The sequence below is a fragment of the Globicephala melas genome, chromosome 7 (assembly GCF_963455315.2).
Source record: "Globicephala melas chromosome 7, mGloMel1.2, whole genome shotgun sequence".
Taxonomy (NCBI): domain Eukaryota; kingdom Metazoa; phylum Chordata; class Mammalia; order Artiodactyla; family Delphinidae; genus Globicephala; species Globicephala melas.
Genome location: NC_083320.1, coordinates 32750399 through 32775981, shown reverse-complemented (window position 1 = coordinate 32775981; position 25583 = coordinate 32750399). Strand labels below are relative to the sequence as shown.

Here is a 25583-nt window from a genome sequence, read left to right as displayed (position 1 = left end):
TGGCACACAGGCTCAGTAGTTGCAGCATGCAGGCTCTAGAGCACAGGCTCAGTAGTTGTGGCGCACAGGCCTAGTTGTTCCACAGCATGTGGGATCTTCCCCGAACAGGGCTCGTGAACCCGTGTCCCCTGAATTGGCAGGCGGATTCTTAACCACTGCGCCACCAGGGAAGCCCCATATATGTAATTTTTAAAGGTACTGCCTGACTAATCTTTCATCAATTGTCCATTAATTCAGGAATAGCTTTTGGCTCTGGCAAATCAATGAGTAGATTATGTTGCAGGGTGATTTGTATGTCCCCTTGCACAGATGGAGACAAACTGAAGCCTACTGGAATCATTAGGGGTTACTGATATGAAAGACAAACTTTTAAGTCACAGATTGAGAATCGCCCCTCGAACTTTCCTAAAGGATATATTTATAAAGTACCAGCTTTAATATTAGACTAGAATTGCATCAGGTTATAAATACCAATCCTTTCAGATAGGTGAGCTTAACTGTTGTTTAGCCAAATGTGGGTTTGGTTACTGAGAGATGAAAACCGGACTAGGGCAGTTGAAATTTACAAATACTCTGAGACAATAGAAGTAGGCAGAATTATAATTAGCTGAAATTTCCAAAGAGTCCCAATAAGGAAGTCAGTTTCATACACATATTAAATGCCAGCTTTGTTCTGGGTGCTACACTTGACACTGCAATCATAACACCAATAAGACACTGAATGAGAAAATTAGATGCAGACCTGTCTTTATCTAAAACAGAAAGAATATGGTAATTACTTTCAGCCATTCAATCATACACCCCAAAATCCCATACTAAGAAAGTAAGTTGCCCACAGAGAGGATACAATGTCCACCTAATATTCTTATAACATGACTAGAGCTTAATTGTTTTTCAAAAATAATTCAAAATTATGTAAAAGGTAAAGTCTTAGAGGGGGCTTAAGATATTTAAAAGTTCCTGATAATCTTGGTATTACTACTGACTAAAATAGTAATCATTATACTTGTAGAACTCTTTTGACAATTTTTAAAACATTTTCATACATTTTATCTCCTTCAATCTTCATGACAACCCTGACAACTAGAAATGGCAGATTTTATTATTCCGGTTTTTTAAGGAGATCACCGAGGCATTGTGAAATTAAGGGAACTTTCTCAAGGATACACATACATTAAGAACATATTGATACTTAGCACACATCCAAGACTTTGACTCCAGAAGCAGTGTTCTTTTGCATTTTGAAGGTGAGGAAAGTATGATTAAAGTTATCTTCTGTCTTATAGTGAGTTAACTGAAACATACAATATTAGTTTCCTAATTTTCAGGTAACCTGCTTCCAAAAACCTATAGGTTTCCAAGAACTAGTTAGGTACATAAGAAAGAATGTTGCTTATAAGAATGAAAACAGAAAAAGTTCATTAACAAAACAGAAAGTCATTTCTGCAAACTGTATTTGAATTTCTAGTCACAATAAAATTTATTTTTTATAAGTAGTCTATACTTTTATTAATCAGCATAATTTTAGTCTATAGAGAAGAGGTTACATAAAAAAACAAATTAGATGTTATTTTTTTCAAAAAATGATATGCTTCAGGATTGTTATTTACTTTTTAGACTGACATATTATGAATTTACTATAGAGATATAATTAATTTACTTATGCCACTTTAGTCATATCATTTCATAAAGAAGATATGAGTAACATTTAAAATAGATTATTAAATTGAGTTATTTGTAGTGAAGTGGATGGACCTAGAGTCTGTCATACAGAGTGAAGTAAGTCAGAAAGAGAAAAACAAATACTGTATGCTAACACATATATGTGTAATCTAAAAAAAAAAAAAAAAGGTTCTGAAGAAACTCGGGGCAGGACAGGATAAAGATGCAGACGTAGAGAATGGACTTGAGGACACGCAGAGGGGGAAGGGTAAGCTGGGATGAAGTGGGAGAGTGGGATGGCCATATATACACTACCAAATGTAAAATTGATAGCTAATGGGAAGCAGCCACATAGCACAGGGAGATCAGCTCTGTGTGTTGTGTCCACCTAGAGGGGTGGGATAGGGAGGGTGGGAGGGAGACGCAAGAGGGAGGAGAAATGGGGATATATGTATGCGTATAGCTGATTCACTTTGTTATAAAGCAGCAACTAACACACGATTGTAAAGCACTTATACTCCAACAGAGATGTTAAAAAAATTTTTTTAATTAAAAAAATAGATTATTAGATAATTAAAAGTTTTTCCACAGCAAAGGAAACCATCAACAAAACAAAAACACAACCTGTGGAATGAGAGAAAATATTTGCAAATGATGCGACCAACAAGGGGTTAACATCCAAAATATACAAATGGCTCATACAACTCAATATCAAAAAAACCAAACAATCCAATCAAAAAATGGCAGAATACCTGAACAGACATTTTTCCAAAGAAGACATACAGATGGGTAACAGGCACATGAAAAGATGCTCAACATTGCTAATTATTATAGAAATGTAAATCAAAACCACAATGAGGTGTCACCGCACACCAGTCAGAATGGTTACCATCAAAAAACTACAAGTAAATTTTGGAGAGGATGTGGAGAAAAGGGAACCCTCGTACACTTTCGGTGGGAACGCAAATCAGTGCAGTCATTATAGAAAACAGTATGGAGGTTCCTTAGAAAGTTAAAAACTGAACTACCATATGATCCAGCAATTCCACTCTTGGGTATATAACGGGAAAAAACAAAAACACTAATTCAAAAAGCTACATGCACCCCAATGTTCACAGCAGCACTATTTACAATAGCCAAGACATGGATGCAACCCAAGTGCTCATCAAAAGATGACTGACTTAAGAAGATGTGATACACACACACACACACACACACATATATAAACAATGGAATATTACTCAGCCATAAAGAAAAATGAAATACTGCCATTTGCAACAACGTGGATAGACCTAGAGAATATTATGCTTAATGAAATAAGTCAGACAAAGATAAATACTATACAATATCATTCATATGTGGAATCTAAAAAAAATACAAATGATAGTATATACAAAACAGAAATAGACTTACAAACATAGAAAACAAACTTCTGGTTACCAAAGGGGAGAGGGAAGGGGAAGAGGGACAAATTAGGGGTATGGGATTCATGGATACAAACTACTATATAGAAAATAGATAAGCAACAAGGATTTACTGTATAGCACAAGGAATTAAACCTATTATCTTGTAATAACCTATAATGGAATATAAGCTACAAAAATACTGAATCACTATGCTGAAACTAACCTGAAGTTAACACAATATTGTAAACCAACTATACTTAAATAAATAAATCAAGCAGAAACTAACACACCATTGTAAAGCAATTATACTCCAATAAAGATGTTTTTAAAAAAAAGAAAATAAGACTTGAAAAATGTTGATGAAAATCAATAAGACCATTCAAAATATAAACAATATATTAGAGAAGAGGAAGTGAACTAGAGAAGAAAATATTTTATCTTTTTGAAAGAATGGCTGAAAAACTATATTTCAAAAGTTTTTGATAGTTTAAAGTATCACACTAAGTTCTTCTGTTAAAACGATATTAGGACTTCCCTGGTGGCACAGTGGTTAAGAATCCGCCTGCCAATGCAAGGGACATGGGTTCGAGCCCTGGTCCAGGAAGATCCCATGTGCCTCGGTGCAACTAAGCCCGTGTGCCACAACTACTGAGTCCGCGTACTGCAACTACTGAAGCCCGTGCGCCTAGAGCCCGTGCTCCACAAGAGAAGCCACCGCAATGAGAGCCCTCACACCTCAACGAAGAGTAGCCCCCACTCGCTGCAACTAGAGAAAGCCCGCACAGCAACAAAGACCCAACGCAGCCAAAAATAAATTTAAAAAAATTTTTTTAATGATATTAAAGCTAACTGCTTATAAAACTTGAGTATTATATTCCCAACTTTATTGCAAATTTCAGGCCAACACCTCTCCCAATCCTCTGCTATGCTCAATGTTCCCAACTGCAGAACCTCTCATAAAATGAAGCTCAAATGGGATAACACATACAAAATTGCTTTTACCAGTGATTTTTTTTTTCTTTGCGGTTCGCGGGCCTCTCACTGTTGTGGCCTCTCCCGTTGCGGAGCACAGGCTCCGGACGCGCAGGCTCAGCGGCCATGGCTCACGGGACCAGCCGCTCTGCGGCATGTGGGATCTTCCCGAACCGGGCACGAAGCCGTGTCCCCTGAATCAGTAGGTGGACTCTCAACCACTGCGCCACCAGGGAAGCCCCAAAATTGCTTTTAAAAATATAAAGTTGTATATAACACATTATTACATACAGCCTCTCAATAAACAAGAATGCATAGGATGTAAAACTTTAAAACCCTAAACTTTTTTTATTTGACTGACATAATTTTAAAACTCAACACTGAGAAAAACTTGAAAGAACTTGCCCTTTCAGGTATTAAAATATATTACAATATATTGTAATATATATATATAAAACACAAAATATATTACATATATTTATATATATATACATATATACATATATATATATAATACAAAATATATTACAAGGGTGCCCTTGACTACATGCACTTATCTGTGTTCCCTTCCCAAACCCACCGAAATAACAGTAAAGGTACAAAACAAAAAAGTTATCTATTAACTGATAAGCATAGAGAAAATAACCATAGTGACTAGAGCATATGAGAGATTTCAATAAATTTTTAGAAGGCAGAGAAAGTAGTATCCTAAGCAACTAACAGAGGAATGCTAATGAGGAATGAGTCAATTACCCTGCAGATTATCTGAAAGACTCACCATTTAGAAGTGGAAGGAGGATTCTTTGAAGCCTGTATACAGCAGGCTGGACCCTGAGGCACCTCCCCGCCCCCTTAATCTATGTCATTAAATGGAAGCTGAAGAAATTAAACATGGAAAGCTCTGGTCTTTGGCAAGCTAACACAGCAGAGGGCTTGGCCTGAAAACAAAATGATTAAGTGGAAGTTTACATGCCAAATCACTGAATTTCAAGCTCTCTTCCCCTTCCTTGCTCACCAGTAGCAAAACACTACACGCACACCTCTCCACTCCTCAGAGAAGACTGGAACATTCTTTTCTCTGAAAAAAATTAAAAGCTCAAGAGAAAAGGAGTACTTAATTTGGACATTCTAAAAGGACAGATCTTTGCCTTTTCACCCTAGGGCGAAACTCACCAGCTGATAAGCTCACTCCCACATACTAAGCTTCCAATTAGCTTTGTTATAATCTTAAATATAGAGAGCCAAAGGTAGCCAGATATCTGAGGAAACTCTCCATCAAGAAAGACCTCTGACCTAAACCAACAACAACAAAAAAGAAAATATATGAAAAGAAACAAAGACAATATGGGGCTTGCGGGGGGGGGGGGGGCGGGGGGGGGGACAAAACAAAAAATAACTCTCTAACTAATATCCCTCAAATATTGTCTTATAAAATATTATCTTATCAGAGAGATAAGTAAAGCTACTGCTTCCATGAACAGACTATCACTTAGAAAGGAATAAAAAAGAATCATTGGGAAAAAAATAGAATAGTTGAAAATTTTAAAACATTAATAAAAGGGTTGAAAAATATAAGAAATATCTCAGAAAGCAAAACCATAAAAAAGTTTAAAAAATTAGGGACTTCCCTGCTGGGGCAGTGGTTAAGAATCCTCCTGCCAACGCAGGGGACACGGGTTTCATCCCTGGTCGGGGAAGATCCCACATGCTGCGGAGCAACTAATCCTGTGCGCCACAACTACTGAGCCTGCGTTCTAAAGCCCGCGAGCCACAACCACTGAAGCCCACGCACCACAACTACTGAAGCCCGCGCGCCTAGAGCCTGTGCTCCGCAACAACAGAAGCCACCGAAATGAGAAGCCTGCTCACCACAACGAAGAGTAGCCCCTGCTCGCTACAACTAGAGAAAGCCCCTGCGCAGCAACGAAGACCCAATGCAGCCAAAAATAAATAAATACATTAAAAAAAAAAGTTAAGGAAATTAAAGACAGTCCTGGAAGTCTAATATTTGTCTAAAGAGTATTGTAAAGATTGACTAAGGGAAGAAATAATTGAAGAAAATTTCCTGTAACTGAAGGACACAAATCTCCATACAAAAAGAGATTTGCTCCCAAATGCATCACTGTAAACTTTCAGAAAAGCAGGGATAAAAAGATCCTGAAAGTTCTAAGAGATAAAAATTAGATCACATACAAAGCATTGGGAGTCAGAATAAGAGCAGATTTCTCAAAAGCAGCAATGCATGATGAGAAGAACTAAATCAAATCTGGAAAAGCAATGAAGGGAAGGCCTAAGATGACAGCTACACAGAACAAGCAGCTCAAATTCAAGCAGGAAGATTAAGTGACTCTAGAAAGCAGATCACTAGGAAACATAACTGATATGTTTGAGCATATTACTCATAGCCATATAGCAGAAATGTTAGAGCAATTGGGAAAAAAAAATCAATGGTTATTCAGAAAATTAGGTTAAAAAAAAAGCCAGTATTAATTCCAATAAAAATGAAGGGACATGATATTCAAAAAAGGAGGAATGGTTATAGGGCACTAAACCAACTAAGTTGGTTTTTTTTCTTCCAGTTTTATATATATATAAATATATATGTGACACACAGCACTGAATAAGTTTAAGGTGTACAGCATGATTTTACTTACATATATCGTGAAATAACTACCACAAGTTTAGCGATCATCCATCATCTCATATAGAGACAAATTAAAGAAACAGAAAAAGACTTTTTTCCTGGTGATGAGAACTCTTTAGGGTTTACTCTTTAACAACTTTCAGACAGCATACAGCAGTGTTCATTTTATTTATCATGTTGTACACTACATTACTAGTACTTTTAATCTTATAACTGGAAGTTTGTACCTTTTGACTGCCTTCATCCATCTTCTCTCTCCCCACCCTCCACCTCTGGTAACCACAAACCTGATCTCTTTTTCTATGAGTTTGTTTCCTTTTGAAGTATAATTGACCTACAACACTATGTTACACACATTGTGATTTGCTATTTCTATACATTTCAAAATGATTACCATGATAAATCTAGTTATCATCTGTCACCATACAAAGACATTACATAATTATTGACTATATTCCCCACACTGTACATTTCATACCTGTGACATTTATTTTGCAACTGGAAATTTGTACCTCTTAATCTCCCTCACCTCCTTCATCTCTCCTCCACCCAAACCCCTCCCCTCTTGCAATCACCTACTTCTCTGTATCTATGACTCTATTTCTGTTTTGTTATGTTTGCAAATGGCAAGATTTCATTCTTTTTTATGGCTGAGTAATATTCCAGTGTGTGTGTGTGTGTGTGTATACCATCTTGTTTATCCATTCATCTATTGAAGGGCACTAAGGCTGCTTCCTGATCATGGCTATTGTAAATGATGCTGCAATGAACATAGGGGTCCATGTATCTTTTTGAATTAGTGTTTTCATTTTCTTCAGATAAATACCCAGGAGTGGAACTGCTAGATCATATGGTAATTCTATTTTTAATTTTTTGAGGAATTACCTAAGTCCCTAATACTGTTTTCCATAGTGGCTGTACCAATTTACATTCCCACCAACAGTGTACAAGGGTTCCCTTTTATCCACATCCTCACCAACACTTGTTATTTAGAGGTGATATCTCATTGTGGCTTTGATTTGCATTTCCCCTATAATTAGTGATGTTGAACATCTTTTCATGTGCCTATAAAGCTGAAAGCATTTTCTCTAAGATCAGGAACAAGACAAGGATGCCCACTCTTGTCACTTTTATCCAACATAGTATTGGAAGTCCTGGCCACAGTAATCAGAGAAGAAAGATAAATAAAAGGAATCCAAATCATTCCTGGGAAGGAAGAAGAAAAACTGTCACTGTTTACAGGTAAGATGATACGATATATAGAAAATCCTAAATATACCATGACAAAACTATTAGAACTCATTAATGAATTTGGTAAAGTTGCAGGATACAAAATTAATATGCAGAAATCTGTTGCATTTCTATACACTAACGAAGAACTATCTGAAAGAGAAATTAAGAAAATGATCCCATTTAGGGACTTCCCTGGTGGTCCAGTGGTAAAGAATCCACCTTCCAATGCAGGGGACATGGGTTCGATTCCTGGTCAGGGAACTAAGATCCCACATGCCGTGGGGCAACTAAGCCCACGCACCAAAAGTACTGAACTAGCATGCCTCAGTGTGCCACAAACTACAGAGCCCATGTGCTCTGGAGCCCATGCGCCACAACTACAGATCCCGTGCGCCCTGGAGCCCATGTACCACAATTAGTGAGAGAAAAAAACCCGCATGCCACAACTAGAGAGAAGCCTGCGCACTGCAATGGAAGATCCCGCACACCTCAGTGAAGATCCTGTCTGCCGCAACTAAGACCCGATGCAGCCAAAAAAAAAGAAAGAAAATGATCCCATTTACAATCACATCAAAAAGAATAAAATACATAGAAATGAATCTGATTAAGGAGGTAAAAATCTGGTACTCAGAAAACTGTAAGATGCTGATGAAAGTAACCAAAGACTTCCCAAACAGATGGAAAGATAAACTGTGCTCATGGATTAGAAGAATTAATATTATTAAAAAGACCATACTACTCAAGGAAATCTACAGATTCAATGCAATCTTAACAAAATACCAATGGTATTTTTCACAGAACTAGAATAATTCTAAAATTTGTATGTAAACGCAGAAGACCCTGAATAGCCAAAACAATCTTGAGAAAAAAGAACAAAGTTGGAGGTATCATGCACCTTAATTTCAAACTATACTACAAAGCTACAGTCATCAAAGCAGTATGGTATTGGCACTAAAACAGACACATAGATCAACGGAACAGAACACAGAGCCCAGAAATGAACCCACACTTACATGGGCAATTAATCTGACAAAGGAGGCAGAATATAGATTGGGGAAAAGACAGCCTCATTAATAAATAGTGCTAGGAAAACTGGACAGTTATGTGCAAAAGAATCAAACTGGACTACTTTCTCAATGATACACAAAAATAAATTTAAAGAGTTAAATATAAGACCTGAAACCATAAAACTTCAGAAGAAAATATAGGCAGTATGCTCTTTGACATCAGTCTCAGTAATATTTTTTTGACTAAGTTTTAAAAATACTTGTTAGTTCACAGTAACATAAACACTTATTTGATTTAATAAAAATTGTAATATGGGGTTAGATTGTGATGGTGAAGGAGAGCTAAGTCCTAGTAGATAATGCTTTAAATTAATAAATCAAAATGTAGCATATAAACATGTGATTTAGAAAATACAAGAGAAAGCAAAAGGGTTGAAGGTACACGACACTGGAGATTGGAACTGGAGCAGGATTGGAAGAACTGCTTTTAAACATTATAATCCTTTAATATTTGACTTTTAAAAGTAATGGGCATGTACTTTAACAAAATGACAATTATCTTGAAAAAATAAGCCTGAATGTGAACCTTACTAATTAAAACAGAATGGTACTGGCACCAGAACCATAGAGCAGTGGAACAAATGAAAAGAAATCCACAAAGAGATAAGAAAATATAAAAGAATGTAGTGGTATGATCAATATACTAATTTCCTATGGCTGCTGTAACAAATTACCACAAACTTGGTGGCTTAAAAGGATAGAAATTTATTATCTCACAGTTCTTGAGGCCAGAAGTCTTAAATCAAGGTATTAGCAGGGCTGTACTTTCTGGGAGACTCTAGAGAAGAATACTTTCTTCCCTCTTCTACCTTCTAATGGCTGCTGGCAGTCCTTGGCTAATAACAACATAACTCCAATCTCTGTCTTCACATCACCTTCTCCTCTGTGTATGTGTCTAATCTCCCTCTGTCTCTCTCCCTCTGTTTTATGAAACAGTATGGACGTTTCTTAAAAAACTAAAAATAGAACTACCATATGACCCAACAATTTCACTCCTGGGTATATATCAGAAAAAAAGAAAAACACTATCTGAAAAGAGACATGTACTCTCCAACATTCATAGCATCATTGCTTACAATTGCCAAGATATGGAAGCAACCTAAGTGTCTATCAACAGATAAATGGATAAAGAAAATGTGGTGTACATAAATACAATACTACTCAGCCACAAAAAAGAATGAAATTTGTCATTTGCGACAACATGGATGGACTTGGAGGTTATTATGCTAAGTGAAATAAGTCAGACAGAGAAAGACAAATACTGTATGATATCACTTATAAGTAGAATCTAAAATAAAAGAAACTAGTGAATATAACAAAAAGGAAACAGACTCAGATACAGAAAACAAACTAGTGGTTACCAGTAGAGAGAGGGAAGGGGAAAGGGGAAAAATAAGGGTAGGAGATTAAGAGGTATTTATTTCTAAAATAAAATAATATTTATTTATAAAATAATAAGCTAGAAGGATATATTGTATAACACAGGAAATACAGCCAATGTTTTATAATAACTATAAGTGGAGTATAACCTTTAAAAATTGTTGTAACTTATATAATATTCTATATCATATAGAATACTTATATAATACACCTGTAACTTATATAATATTCTATATCAACTATATCTCAATAATAAATAAATAAATAAATAAATAAAACCTTCTATTCATTAAATCAGGTCCCCCATGGGGAAAAAATTGCCACATCTCATAGCACTGATGCCAATGAGTAAATGTCAGATACAATGAAGTTTGCATCAGATTCAAAGAGGATGACCATGCATCTCATCTAGACTGAAGCAGATTTGGTTTTGGCAAATAGATTAGGTCCTGAAGAGCAATTCCAATAATTAATTAACTTGAAAACATGAATTCTTAAAGGCATAGCAGCCAGATTTAAGGAAGAGGTAGGCAGTTTACTTGGTGCCTATATTATCACAGGCTAGCAAAGAAGACTACTGAAGAAGAGATCATTATGTTTAAGGCGGGGAATGCTTCGTTTTAAGCTCTTCCGGTTTCTGTGAGGAGAAATTTTCTATAAATATTCCCAGCCTCTTGCCCTTTCTCCCCTACAGCGAGAAGCCTGACGGGTGAATTAACCATTGGTCCACATTTCTTGACTGGGTAGAGCTAATGTATCAAGTCATAAAATTAGTGAATTTAGTCCTTTTTTAACCTTTTACTCATCACTTGTGACCTAATCAGTGTGAGGCAAAAGTCTTAGGTAAGTGTGTCTAGTATGAAGACCCAAACTTTCCCTTGAGTGGACTCTTCCAGGTCTGGACTAGGGGACAGAAATATTAAAAGACCATTGACATGATACACACCCTCTAACAGTTCTCTCAATAATAAAGCTGATATTTTATTTCCATCTGCCTAGGTCTTTGACTACATCTGAATTGGTTTCAATCTCAAGAGGGAACAAAAAGGTGAGAGGTATTATGTATTGGGCTCCCTAAAACCTAGAATGGCCAGGATAGTTTTAATTTTCCCTGCCAAGGGGCAAGGCATGGCTGTAGGGAAACAGAAACAACAAGCTGGTAGTCAACCTTCTATAGTAGACAAAAGTACCCTAGAAAAATCAGAGCTATATCAGCATTGACCTGCCTCTGGAACCAGTGATTAACATATGCTGTGGGAAACTGCTACAAGAGAGCATATGAAAACTGTCACCAAGGGCTTCCCTGGTGGCGCAGTGGTTGAGAGTCCACCTGCCGATGCAGGGGACACGGGTTTGTGCCCCGGTCCGGGAAGATCCCACATGCCGCGGAGCGGCTAGGCCCGTGAACCATGGCCGCTGGGCCTGCGCGTCCGGAGCCTGTGCTCCACAACGGAAGAGGCCACAACAGTGAGAGGCCCGCGTACCGCAAAAAAAAAACCCAAAAACTGTCACCAAGAAGCCAGTTAAAGAAGAGATCAAGATAATGTACCCAGTCACCTACCTATTCAGCCTCTAAGGCAGTTATTCCAAGGGCTAGTTATTCCATGGTACAGGGTTATATAAAACTACTTATACTACTCTTGGGCAAAAAGTAGGGCAAAATAGAACTACTCCTTTCAACAATAAATAACATGAAAAATAAATAACATGAAAAAGTAGCACTATAAGAAAAGGAGGGACCGTAACGTGAGAAAGAGAAAATTATATATAAATTTGAAAAATTGCTTCATAAAACAGGTTTAAAGAAAAACTGCTCTGCCTGTAGATAAATGGAATAATATTCCATAAAAGAGATTTTTAAAAAAGAGCTGAAGGAAGCAAAAGATATAAAGAAAAAGAAGAGGAAAAAAATACCACAGAACTTGAAACTGCATTAGAAACAATTCCAAGTAGAATAGATACTTCAGAAAACTAAGTGAATAACACGGATGACGAGCCTGGGAAAATCATTCAGAATGAAGATTACAAGATAAAGGTGGTTAGATTCAAACAAAGTGGTTGGACGGAACAATATGATGTATAGATTTGGAAGATAAACAATTGAGATCTAACGTAAGAAATATTCTTAGAGAGGGACAGACATATGGAACAGCCAAAATATTCAAGAATATAAAGCTGAAAATTGAAAAAAAACAAAACAAAAAAAAAGCTGAAAATTGAAAGGGTTCACCGTGTTCCAAGAAAAATTAATAGAGAATGATCAAGAATAAGACATGCTGTGGGGGGCTTCCCTGGTGGCACAGTGGTTGGGGGTCCGCCTGCCGAGGCAGGGGACACGGGTTCGTGCCCCGGTCCGGGAGGATCCCACAGGCGGCAGAGCGGCTGGGCCCGTGGGCCATGGCCGTTGAGCCTGCGTGTCCGGAGCCTGTGTTCCGCAGCAGGAGAGGCCACAACAGTGAGAGGCCCACATACCGCAAAAAAAAAAAAAAAAAAAAAAAAGACATGCTGTGGAATGTTGCTGAATTTTAAGGGTAAAGAAAGAATGCTACTAGCATCTAGACAGAAAAAAAGAGGGCCACCTACAAATTAAATAGTTTATCCTGGCCTCAGGCATCTCTTCAGCCACATTAGAGAATGGATAAAAGTGAGACTGTACAGTACTAAAGGAAAAAGAATATAACATGGAATTTTCTACGTAGCTGAAATACAATTTTAATGGATATATAACATTCCATGTGTATGGATGTACAATAATCTACTTGACTGGTCTATTATTGATGGATATTTAGATTGCTTCCAGAATTTTATTATTTCAAACCATGCTAAAATTAGTAAAAAAAAAAAATATATATATATATTTAAATACATGCAAGTACACCTATAAAATAAATTCCTGGAAGCATAAGGGCTGAATCAAAGCGTTTATGCATTTTAAATTGTTCTCATTTTGCTAAATTGTCCTCCATAGAGATTATACCAATTTTTATGCCCAGTACCAGTAATGTAGGAAAGTGCTTGTTCACTACAACTCACCAATTTTCAAAAATCTGGAAAATAAGAGTAATAAAGGGATTTTTAAGTAATATTAATTAAATCAGTATTGTACTGGTATTCCACTTCTACTTCAGAAAGTTAAGAGAACTCCCATCCTAACAATGAGAATAAACTATTGATAGATAACCTACAAAATTATGTGTTTTCTTAAAGCCAATCAGAGAGCTGAGGATGCCAAAAAAAAAAGCTAATGAACTTAAATCCAGAAAGTGAATAGTCCTGCCTAGGACTCATGACTCCTTTCATCTTTGGCAGAACAGTAGGAAGAGAAGGAAACTGCTTGACCAAAAAAAAAAAAAAAGAGGACAAAAGACAAGTGAACTACATCTTTAAGTCCTGAAAAAAGCTGGCCAAGAATTCTATACCCAATAAAAATATCCTTCAAAAATGAAAGGAAAATAAAATTTCAGACAGATAAAAACTGAAAGACTTTGTCCCACACAGACCTACAGTACTAAAAATCCTAAATATTCTTTAGGGTGAAGGAAAATGATAATATATAGAAACTCAGTTCTATAGGAAGCAAGAGAGAAATCAAAAAGGGTAAATATATACTGATAAACACAAAGCAAGTTTCAAAAATATACATGTGCATCTTTAAATTTCACTAAAAGAGTATTGATTCTTTAAAAATATAAAGCATATGTAGAAGTAAAATGTATAACAGAAGAAAAGATAAAAAGATGATAAATGGAAGTCTAAGTTGTAATACTCTTACATTGTTCATGAAGTACTAGAATATATTTGAAAATAGGCTTTATAAATTCAAGATGCATATTGTGATCTCTAGCACAATCAATAAAAAAAAATAACACAAAGAGGTAAAACTAAAAAGTCAAGAGAGGAGAAAAAGTAGAATATATTAAAAAAAAACTCAATTTACTAGAAAGAAGGCAGGAAAGAGGACCAAAGAGTAAGTAGGAAAACAGAAAAAGAACACCAATATTTTGTGCTTAATCCAAACACAGAAAACAATTACAAAAACATAAGTGGATGATATAAATACTGTTAAAAGGCAGACTGTAAGACTAGATAACAAGTAGTACAACCCAACTATATGTAGTTTATAAGAAACACACATTAAACATAAATACAGATGAGTTAAAAGGAAAAGGATAAAAAAGATATGAGACAAACATTAAGCTTATATTAATGTCAGACAAAACAGGCTTCCAGGTGAAAAGTATTTTCAGAGGTAAGATGACCATTTCGTAATAATAAAAGGGTCAATTTATCAAAAAGACATAGCAATCTTAAATATGTATGTAATTAATAACAGAGCCACGAAATATGAGAAAAAAAATTGACAGATCTAAAGGGAGAAAAAGACAAATCTACAATCATAATTAGAGACTTAACACTCCCCCCAGAGTAACTGACTGAATAAGGAGACATAAAACATGTGGAGATTTAAAAGATCTGAACAACACTTTCAACCAACTTGACTTAACTGACACTTATATAAACCACTCCACCACCACCACCAGCCGAATACAAATTTTTTCCCCAAGGGTAACTGGAACATTCACCAAGACAAACCTTAGGATAGGCAGAAAACAAACAAACAAAAAATCTCAATAAATTTAAAGGTTTTGAAATAGTGCAGAGTACGTCCTCTGACACCAACAATGCTAATTTAGAAATCAATAGCAGTGATCTATTTAAAAAAAAAATTCCCAGATATTTGGAAGTAAAGTAACACATCTAAATAAATAACAGGTGACAGAGAAATTTTAAAATATTTTAAGCTAAATGATAATGAAAACACCCAAATTTGTGGGATGCAGCTAAAGCATGCTTAGAAGAAAACTTATAGCTTTAAATACCTATCAATATATGAAAGTAAAAAAGGTACAAAATCAATTATTTATACTTCCACTTTAAGAAGTTAGAAAAAGAAGAGCACAGTAAACCCAAAGTAGAAGAAACAAAATAATAAAAATAAGAGTAGAAACCAGTGAAATAGAAAACAAGCAAATAGAGAAAATCAGTTGGTTCATTTGAAAAAATTACTAAAATTTACATGCTTCTAGCAAGATTAAGAAAAAAAGAATAATATAAATGAGCAATATATAGTGGGCAGGAAGAGAATGGGTATGATACAAAAACAACTTTAGCTTTATTGGAAATGTTTTATTTCTTTATTTAAAAAATATTTGAAAGAAATATGACACAATGTGAACAGTTGTTAATGTTGGCTGTTGTAACTATTTATCGTGGTAATTCAGTTTTGGGGCTTTGGTTTTTTTTTTTAATCTAAACTAAATCCACACAAAAAAATTCTTTTAAAACCTAAAGTGTTATCTGCAAATGAGTCTACAATAGGAAAATAATAATAATTACATAGAAGGTGAATATTGGATGCAAGAAGTTTGAAAAGTCTGACTTCAGAAAAAAGGAAGAAACCTAACAGATGAATGAAAAACAAACAAGGGAAAAGGGGAATAAGGATGTTATTAAATAACAAAAGCCAGTTCACATGAGGAAATCTTTCCAGTCACAGACATACTGAAAAGTCCTTCACACACCTCACCTGTTGTTGTTAAATAATAAAAATTTAAACGAGGCACAGTGAGTACTGAGAAAGGTAAACTATAAAGGAAAGGGGAAAAATTTTAATATAGTATGTACCACACAATGAAATAAAGTTTGACAGCACAGTAGAACAAAACAATACTGTTTAATATCTGATATTTAATATTTTGATATTTTGTCCTAGTTCAGTCATTGGTATAAATTTTATTTTTATAATAAATATTTCTAATAAAAATATGGCTTCCTAGTTTTTCCACCAGTCTTAATGTTTGTAGTTTTTGCACTTTGGACTGGCTGATCTCTGAGCAACCACCTAACTCTAATGTTAATTACTGGTAATTAGAACAATGTCTTGCACATAACTGTTTTAATGTCAAGATGTACAATCATTTTGCACTATTAAATAAACACAGAAATTTCAAAGAATACTGAGTACATTAGGCATACACAACGAATATAAAACGACTAAAAAGCCTGGTCATATAAAAATATATACATACTATTGGATGTTTATTTGGCCAATAAATGTATAATTAACTCCTACTAAAGGATGGGCACCTGTGGTTACTCCATAAATATTGATGTGAAGATGATTAAAGTAATATCACCTTACAGTACGTTGCCTGAGTCGTGACCAAATAAATCAATACATAAATACTTAGAAAAAACCCCAAACGATGGATAAACGTTATCTTCCCAATAAGCTATTTCACAGTGACCCAGAGTTTATGATTGCTTTCATGCTCTGTGCATCAAAATCATCTATTACATGAAAAATAATCCCACACCCTCTACTGGCAAATCCACAGCATCGCGGGTTAGTTGCCAGGATGGATTTTTTTTCCACTCTCCATCTTTCTCAGAGCATCAGGTATCTGACAGCTGACATCATCTGGGCATCTGACCAGATGATCCAGTTTCCATGAGCCGGACCGGTGCGTGGCGCTGGGATAAAGGCCTCAGGCAGAGAGATTTGTGCGCGGAACCCCTCGGGAGCTCGCGCCTTCTGCACTTTGTCTTAAACCGCACATTTACTTGTGTTTTGTTTTTACCCATTGCTAGCCATTTAGTTTGTAAGGAAGACATTCCCACTACAAAATAATAACATGAAAATAAGCACAACATAAAAAGGAGGTCAGCAGGAAAGCACCTAAAGGCCGTGAGCATCTGCTTCTAATGGAAGCGATCCGCACCTTCGAGAGAAATCACCCAAACAAGCCTCAGGCCCCTGCGCTCGTTCGCTCGCTACCCGGGGCGAGCGTGGGTGGAAGCTCCCTTCGGCCCGAGGGGACGCTGCCACGCCTAAAACTACTCTTGGTCCGATCTGCCCAGGGTAAGCCCGGAGGAGCTCGGACAGGACCTCGTCCGGGAGCGGAGGCCGCAGGGGCCGGGGTCCCCAAGGGAACCGTGAAGGCCGACGAGAAGCCCCGAGAGACCGCGTGCGCGCGTGGCGGTCCCTTCCCGCCGCCCCTCGACCTTGGGGCGTCGCCATGGGAACCAAGGGTTTGGCCTCCCAGCCTCCGCCGGGGAGGGCGCGGCCGTTCCTCCGCCCGGAGAGAGGGGGCCAGAGGAGGCCGCAGACACTCACCTCGACGCCGGAGCCGCGACGCGCCGGTCCTCCGCCCCCTCGGGTCGCGTTCGGCAGCTCGGAGGTCGGTCCCGGCGCCCGTTACCGCTGCCGCCGCTCGCGAGCCCTGCGCCGCTGCCGAGCCGCACCCGCAGCCGGTGCCCCTCCGCACCAGAGCGTGGAGGTGTCGGGCTCCGGCTGCGGAAGGCGGGAGATTTAAACCCCGCGGCTTGGCGAGCGCGAAAGCCGCGCTGCCCTCGGCGCCTCTGCCCCGGCGTCCGCGTTCACTCCGTTCAGGCTCTCGCGTAACCCCGCGGGAGCCACGGCTCTCGGCCGGTTCTTGAAGAAACTGCGGGACCCTCTCTGTTCCTCCTTTCCCGAATTCCTCTTCATTTAATGACAAACACCAAACCGGTCAGAACATCGGTATAAGGTACTGAGTGGGAGACCTCCGAGGCGTGGGGAAGTGGGGGGAATTCTCGGCTCCTCTTCTGAGTCCCGAGCCCGGAGCCCGGGTCCCCCGCCTCCTCCCAGCCCCACCGCACCTGCCGGGCCCTGGGCTGCCACCCCTCGGAGGACGGAAGCTTCTGAGCCTCGGTCATTCCTGAACTCTCAGGCGCTTCCCAGCACCAGTGGCCGCACGCGGTAAACGTTCACGTGCTGTATGTAACTTATTTCAAAGGTTTAAAGAGGATTAAGTTAATAACTGTTAATAACTGACCTCAAGTGTACATTTACATAAGCATAATTTGTCATAAATGAATCTTCGAGTCAAAAGTAAAATTTGCACCTAAAAACCTCGGAAAAAAATTGGAAATAAGGCAAAAGTAAAATTATGTTATTGGTGGAAGATAATTTAAACCCAAAGTGCTTTCTTTTTTAAAAATTTATTTATTTAGGCTGTGACGCGGTCTTAGTTGTGGCACTGGGGATCTTTGTTGCGGCATGTTTAGTTGCCGCATATTTAGTTGCGGCATGTAGGATCTTTAGTTGCGGCATGTGGACTTATTAGTTGCAGCATGCGAACTCCTAGTTGCGTCACGCATATGGGATCTAGTTCCCTGACCAGGGATTGAACCCTGGCCCCCTGCACTGGGAGCACGGGGTCTTACCACTGGACCACCAGGGAAGTCCCCAAAGTGCTTTCTTTTTAAAGGTGACACAAAAATTATCAACTAAAATTTTACAAAATACGAATTAATCACAACTATGACATGGGCTAGCAAAGAAAAACGCTTCGACGCTTGAGGTGGTAACTAAAGTCTATAACATGAAAGACATAAAGATGTGGTGAGATTCTAGAATGTTATTACAAAGTATTTAACTTAAAGATCTGAAAAAAGCAGGTTTAGAATAGGGAAACAGGTAGGCTATTTATGCTACAGAGTTAATTTGGACTGAAAATATTAAGTCTGTAGACCAGGAATGCTTACCCTGAGATATATGGGGTGTCAAGGTGAATACATGAAATAATATGCAAAATTTTGGCTTTTTTTTTTTTTTTTAGAGGAAAGAATCTAAGCTTTCCTCGGAGTCTCAAAGTCCAGATCCTTAAAAGGGTAAGAATTAATATTTGGCAAATATGACGATTGCTGTACTTCCTCGGATCTTTCCTGACTCACTCATGCCAAGCTTGGTGTCCCTCTATTCTCAAATTCAACAACTGTACTGTATTGTAAGTACTTACCTGCCTGTCTCCCCCATTAGATGCTTCCTCGTATGCATTTCCATAGCCTTATCTCTTGGCACAGTGCCTAATACTCGGTTCTGAATGAATGTTTATTTAATCAATAAATGAACAGAAAAAAGATAGCTAATTGACAACTGAAGTATACAGTATTAATTACCTAAAACAAATTATTCTAATATGGTAAGCAAGATAACTTCCCAGTTGTTACTATGCACGATAGTAAGTTTCTTGGGATATTTTAGGAAGTGCTTTTTCCAACAGGATGAAGTTTAACTCAATCTGAAGCAGAGAAAGGGCCTCCAAGGAACACAGCAGGAAGTCAGGGTAATGATTCTGGGGCTAGACCTGTTGGTTTTGTTCACTTAACTGGGGAAAATTAACAGAGATATACAATGTCTCTGAGCCACATAATGTAGCATTTACACATAATCACTTTCCTTCATAGGTCACTAAGAAAAGTGTGCAGGTAGGGGCACAGTATAGGAAAGGAGTCAGCAAACAAGGTAGAGCTACTGACACTTCCTGGGCAAGAATCAGGTCTTCTCACTCACGGTGTTGGATGGGTAGGAACTATTTAAATAGCATTGTACGAGTCCCTTAACAAATGAGGCAACTGCAGTAGTTAAAATTTAGTTTTTCTTAAAAAAACTTTTTTAGAAAATGAAAGGATTTAACACCATGAAAACACTTTATATGGGAGGGTTTAATTTCATTAAGAAGTACAAACATTTAGTGAACTGCTGTTTAATATCCTATCAACATATTATCAGATTTATCCTAGTATAAACAGTGTTTTCCTCCATTGTAGGCTTCCACAAGCTAACTAGAAAAGACCATTAGGTGGCTTGGAATGTGGAGATCCGCAAATCTGGTATCCCAACCTGGAGTCCTGATTTCCTTAGAGCAATGATCTTTACTTTTATTTCTGCACCATCAATCAAACCTCTGGTTAATATCCTAAATAAAACCTCAACTTATATTAGAAAGCATATTAATAATTCTACCCTTTTGTACTGTTTTACTCTTAAGGATTAGGGATCTGTTGAACCTGATGTCATGGAGCCTGCTGTCATGGAAATAGCTCCATTTCTTCAAGGTGTTCCACTTACTTTGTAATCTGATTTTTTTTTAATTTTTAAATTTTATTTATTTTTTTATACAGCAGGTTCTTATTAGTTATCCATTTTATACATATTAGTGTATACATGTCAATCCCAGTTTCCCAATTCATCAGCCTCCGCCACCCCCCGTAATCTGATTTTTTCAAGCAAGTGGCAGTCAGAGTAGGGAGACGCTATCTTCCCAGGTGCTCGTACTAGTAATTACTTAAACGTGACAAGGTAAGCGTGCTGGCTCTCCCATACTGCAGTTTTGTTTATTCAAGTAAGGCTAGAATTAGACAGTATTATTGAAGTGATTATTTTTTAATGTGAAATGTTACAGACATATAAAAAGTATTTCCTCCCCCTGAAACCACCACTGAACTTTATTTGGTATTAATAAGTCCAGGCATATGACTGTACATAGAATTGTTTGACATGTTTCTAAACTTTCGATCAAATTGTACCTAACCAAGATCATTTCTCTGTAGTCTTTTATTACCCAGAAGCATGTCTCCTATCTCTATCACTAATGGACTGTATACCTTCACATCAGGTATTTAACTTGTTTGGGTTGTGATTTCCTTTAATATGAATAACATGATAATTAAAATGATATGAATAACAGGATAATTTCTAAAGTTCCTTTCTGCTTATATACGATTCCTATATGAAAATACAGAAATGGATCTTTAAAGTACATATTTACATATTATTATGCTAATACATTTAGTGGTATACTAAAATTGAAATTAATTTTTAAGGCAAAAACGTGCAAAGTTGAACATAACATGGTAGTTTGGTACCAATAACTGCCATTTAAATTTATACATAAACTTTCTTTCATGTAGGTGAAGACATTTTCTCATTTATTCTTTGCATGTATAAAATCATTGTTCTCATGCATGACTGAAGAATAGGCAGAATATGTATGGTTAAGAGCTTGAGCTCTAGACTCAGATAAATCCAAAGTCAGATTGTTACTCTGCCATTTTACTGGTTGCATGAAATCTGGTCAAATAATTTGACCTAACGTATATATTCTTCTCCTTTAAAATAAAGATCTTTTATGGGAGTTCCCTGGTGGTCCAGTGGTTAGGACTGGGTGCTTTCACTGCCGTGGCTGGGGTTCAGTCCCTGGTGGGGGAACTAAGATCTTGCAAGCCACACAGCACGGCCAAATAAAATAAAATAAAATGTCAGATGATTGTTATGGTGGGATAATTTTTTGCTGTTTTTATAGACACTGCCATTAGACAATATACTTCCTCAAACCTGCGAACCAGTGGAACTAATAGCCAACGATAGCCAATCTAATTCTATTAACCAAAAAACTCCTTTTCTACTAAGTTATATTAAAGATATATTTGGCTTATATAACAAAATAATTAACATTATTAATATGGTTACTACTAGAAGTCTATGATAGTCAAAAAATGTCAGTATTAAAGTGACTTAAAAATTCCTGCTATTTTTATACCTGGCAGTTTCTGATTAGCAAAGTTTGGATATTACTTGTCTAATGAAACCTGATTCCAACTAGTGGCTTTTTAAATAAAAAGATATTAATTGAATACCCATGCACATGCATAGTGTTAAAGTGTCATTTTTTCCCCTTTAAGAATAGGAGGTATGGTAGTACATCACAAAGATTAATATTTCTCCTTATAAGCAACTGATTTTTCAAAAATATATCAAAAGAATTTTTATAAACAGATTTCAATGTTCTTATCAGAAATTCCCAGATAGTATGTTTCATTTTGCAGGGTTGTTTGTTCAATTATGTGTATTTTATGTCAATTAAAACTTTCATTTGTTCTTTCCCCCGATAATGCTAGGAAGCATTCCAATATATTATTATGCATTGTTGACAACAGTTCCAAAATGGTCATTCTAAATTCAAAGGAGAATATGAAAAAAAAACCAAACATTGGGCAGCTACTGACAGTTAAGCTATTATAACATTTTATGTAGAATAAAAATCTTTTTTTAAAAATTTTTGGCTGCATTGGGTCTTTGTTGCTGTGCATGGGCTTTTCTCTAGTTGCGGCGAGTGGGGGCTACTTTTTATTGCTTTGCGCAGGCTTCTCCTTTTAGTGGCTTCTTTTGCTGTGGAGCACGGGCTCTAGGCGCGCGGGCTTCAGTAGTCGTGGCACGTGGGCTTAGTAGTTGTAGTTGTGGCTCACGGGCTCTAGAGCGCAGGCTCAGAAGCTGTGGCTCACGGGCTTAGTTGCTCCGCGGCATGTGGAATCTTTCGGGACCTGGGCTCGAACCCGTGTCCTCTGCATTGGCTGGTGCATTCTTAACCACTGCGCCACCGGTGAACTCCTAAAAATCTTAAGTAACTCAGATTTCTACCCTAATAATCTCTAGGTAATCGTAACAGCCAGGTTTGTTTGGTTTTTTTCCCAATATAAGATCTCATGTCTTAGATAAGACCTGGAAGGCCACTTTATTTAAGAGGAAAACAAAATTAAACTTAGCATATGAAGAAATATTATGCTTTCTTCCTCACAGTATTTCTGAGCTATCATTTCTAATGCTTCTGTGCTGCTTCCCCTGCCACAAATAACCTGCATCTTCACTTTCCCAACCAATTTTCTATCCAAATCTGGCTCAAATGTCGCTCTTCTACATGCCTTTCTTGACAGCCAACTCGCTCCCCACAAAGCTAATTGCTCCTTTCTACCTTAGATTTACATCTTTCTTTGCACTTAGGATACTGTTGTAACCAATTTTTAATTGAATGTCTCCCATGTGAGAATGTGACCTTTTTGAAGGTAGTCTCCATGTCTTACACATTTGGGGGTTTTTTTTCCCTTTCCTCCACCCCAGCAGAGACCCTGTACATGGTGGAAAGTCAGCCTTATTCTTTTAAATGCCTTTTTCAGCAATTAGGGTACATTTTGGGCCTAATTTTAAAATTAGGAAGTTTGTTGTTAAACTGTAAGAAAAGGAATTTGAACAAATATCAACAGGTTTATTAACTGCATTACTATGGCAAGACAGCATAAATAACCCTGTACTGGTCTGCAGGTCCTGAACTCTGCACTGTCTGGTTCCAAACTTCTCCCAGCACGAGAAAAGCAGCTCCACTCATTTCCTGAAGCAAATCTTAGGAGCAAATAAGTCCATGTAAGGCCCCTGTCTCTGGTGTGACTAAAATGGAGGAAAATGGACTATTGAAAGGGAGACTCCTACTTTTGAAGAAAAGATGGAGGATGGGAGGTAGGAGAGCACTGTTTTAAAAGGACTTAAGTCTTCTAGGCTTCTGTTGGCCTCCCATGTTCTTCCTGTTTGGGGAATAAGATCTAATCACTTGTGTTACACAAAAAGAGAAGTTTGGTAGAGATCAATCAGACAATCCTCTAACAGACTTAGACACTAATGTTACATCCATCTCAAAGGAGAATACCTGAACCATGAATGTATCCTGCCTTGGAACCAGAGTTAAGAATAGGCTAAGGACCAGGACTTGATGCCACTTCCTTCTTAGTCTTTCATCTAATAAATAGGACCCTTTACTTTAACCACCTAGTGTATGCATACTACCTGTGAGCAGTCCAGGTTGGGTGCATTAAGAAAGTTATTTTAAATAACTCTGCCCTTAAGATTCATTCAGGGACCATCCAGAACAGGAATATAAATTCATCTTTGTCCTTTGAAAGTTATATTTCCAGAGACTGCAAATATGATGAAATCTACACCATTCTGCACAAAATGGGAAAAACAGACTTTGTGTGTGAATTTTACAACTACCTTTATTCACTTCTTGGGCATTAAAATATTACTGTCTTTTAAGAAATGATGTACCTGGAGCTCTAGCTCTTGTGAGCTATGATGACCGTATCATAGGGGCAGAGGGAGCCCAGGTCCCTAAGGAGTATGGAACAAAAACCACTATACCAGCACTGGACTGCCTCTGGACCTCTACATACAAGAGAACTAATCTTCCACCTGGTTTAATCCACTGTTAATCTGGCTCTCAATTGCAGCGAAGTTATGGCGGTTGTTTCCTAGACCTCTGTGATAGGAACCTCACGTGAGATATATGGCATTAGAGTCTAATGATGAGACCAAACTGATTTTCCCATACATTACTTAGAGGCTGAGGTGCTCTGCTTGAGAAATACTAATCCATTAAAGTCACATTTTAAGACATTTACTTTAAATATTTTGTATATATGAATTTAGATAAATGCTAATGATAAAAAAATTTTAGAATATTTTTTATTTATTTATTTTTTTCGGTACGCGGGCCTCTCACTGTTGTGGCCTCTCCCGTTGCGGAGCACAGGCTCCGGACGGGCAGGCTCAGCGGCCACGGCTCACGGGCCCAGCCGCTCCGCGGCACATGGGATCTTCCCGGAACGGGGCACAAACCCGCGTCCCCTTCATCAGCAGGTGGACTCTCAACAACTGTGCCACCAGGGAAGCCCAGAATATTTTTATCTAATACTGACTGAAAGGTTTTGTCTGAAGAATCTAATTTTTATCTATATACAAGGATAAGTGTGGGAGAGAGATTCCTGGTTACCATGAAATCTATATGCTATTTTTAAAGGAGTCTGACTTCCCTTTATTTAAAAAAAAAATTTTGTTTTTGGCTGTACCACGCAGCTTGCCAGATCGTTAGTTCTCAGACTAGGGATTGAACCCAGGCCCCCAGCACTGGAGGTGCAGAGTCCTAACCACTGGACCTCCAGGGAATTCCCTGACTTATCTTTTAAAAAAAATATTTTATTTATTTATTTATTTTTGGCTGCATCCGGTCTTAGTTGCAGCATGCGGGATCTTTAGTTGTGGCATGCGGGCTCCTCTCTAGTTGTGGTGCGTGGGTTTTCTCTCTCTAGTTGTGGCACACAGGCTCCAGGGCACGTGGGCTCTGTAGTTGTGGTGTGTGGGTTCCAGAGCGCGTGGGCTCTGTAGTTTGTGGCATGCAGGCTCTCTAGTTGTGGCGCACAAGCTCAGTAGTTGTGCACAGGCTTAGCTCCCTTGTGGCATGTGGGATCTTAGTTTCCCAACCAGGGATCGAACCCACGTCCCCTGCATTGGAAGGCAGATTCTTTATCACTGGACCACCAAGGAAGTCCCCTCCCTGACTTATCTTTAATACAAAGTACTTCACTTAAAACATTTCAACAAATTCTTAATTAACTGGCAATATCTACATGTTTTAATGTCCTGAATACCTACAAAGAACATTACTATAGTTAGACATAACTTATTTTACCAAACACAGATTATATTTCTAATTTTTTCTCTATTAAAAT

The 25583-nt window shown here is 37.8% G+C and overlaps 1 protein-coding gene across 1 annotated transcript in view; it reads right to left on the bottom strand.

Moving 5' to 3' along the window:
• ICA1L (islet cell autoantigen 1 like) overlaps positions 1-17679 on the bottom strand; it is a 69414-nt gene extending 51735 nt beyond the window's left edge. Inside the window, exon 1 of the mRNA XM_030854414.2 lies at positions 17542-17679. The gene's annotated coding sequence lies outside the window, so the exon portion shown is untranslated. The remainder of the gene's footprint in view (positions 1-17541) is intronic.
• Positions 17680-25583: the final 7904 nt, after the last annotated feature.